We start from the raw sequence: 1,235 nt of genomic DNA, 5'->3' as shown, positions 1-1,235 counted from the left end.
GCATTGTGTATGAGCCAATGGTTGGGCAACTTGAGCGGGTAAGACGTCTCATTGATAGGCTTCAAGATTTGGAAAGGACCATAGTATCTTTTTGCTAGCTTAGCATAATACTTTGGCCCGTAGGATTTCGCATGTCGTTTGTCTCAATCGAGCCTTAGGAAACTTAAGTAAGACCCAATCATTTTCTTTGAACGTTAATGCCCTTATGTGCTTGTCAGCAATAGCTTTTTGCCTTTGTTGAGAGATGGATATGGCCTCCTTAATCTTTTGAAAAGATTCTTGTAGGTCATGGCTATACTCATCGGTAGCGAAGATCTTCCCTTGTACTTTGAGTAGCAAGGGACTTTTAGGTCTTCCCAATGATCTCAAAAGGTGATTTTCTTTAGAAGTATGTAAGTATTTATTGAAGGCATACTCTACAAGAGGTCTTCCCCAATGATCTCAAAAGGTGATTTTTCTTTAGAAGTATGTAAGTATAACGTTTTACCTATGTGGACACTAGTACTTTGCATTGCACCAAACCCAGGACACTAGTACTTTGCATTGTTGATATCCTTGATGTGCAAAGGCTTTCCAACAAAGCCACTACATCTTGCTTGGCGTAGCTATTGTCGACATGCATGCCAATGTGGTGTACTTCCGAAAGCTCAAAAGAGTCCTGACCTGCTTCTTGTGGCGATGAGATCTCTTGGATTGCATTGGTTGAAGGATACACCAAACAGGTCTAGGTTGTTTACGATAATTGCAAACCAATGGCTTCTCTCAAGATGTGGTCTCTTGGAATGCACTCAGAGGGTTGGCCAAGGAAGCTTTGATGGAGCTAACAATCTGATTGTAAGTTTGTTTGCAACCAGACGCACATGGTCTTCCAGCCATGTGATGAAGTGCGGTACATCAAAAATGTCTTGGAACTCACTGCAAGTTATGTAAGAGCATAGAAAAGGAGAACAGTAAATAAAGTCTTATCATATGACAACTGAATGCAGTCATACCTTTGAGTCTGCCCAGAACTAAATATGATCTAAATATGGTAACACTTGAAGTATGATCTAAATATGGTATTACAAAGTGCTGCATTCATAATCCTTGCAATAGCATACATATCTAAAACTTGCACATAGACAGATGACGTGAAATATACCAATTGAACAACACCTCCGTTTAAAACAAACTCTAAATTGCATTGAGTGCGTTTGCACACAGCAGTGGCAACGTTTTGATGATGCAAGCGATTT

Source organism: Adiantum capillus-veneris, chromosome 25 (assembly GCF_014529385.1).
Source record: "Adiantum capillus-veneris isolate H3 chromosome 25, ASM1452938v2, whole genome shotgun sequence".
Taxonomy (NCBI): domain Eukaryota; kingdom Viridiplantae; phylum Streptophyta; class Polypodiopsida; order Polypodiales; family Pteridaceae; genus Adiantum; species Adiantum capillus-veneris.
This window is presented reverse-complemented; position numbering follows the sequence as displayed.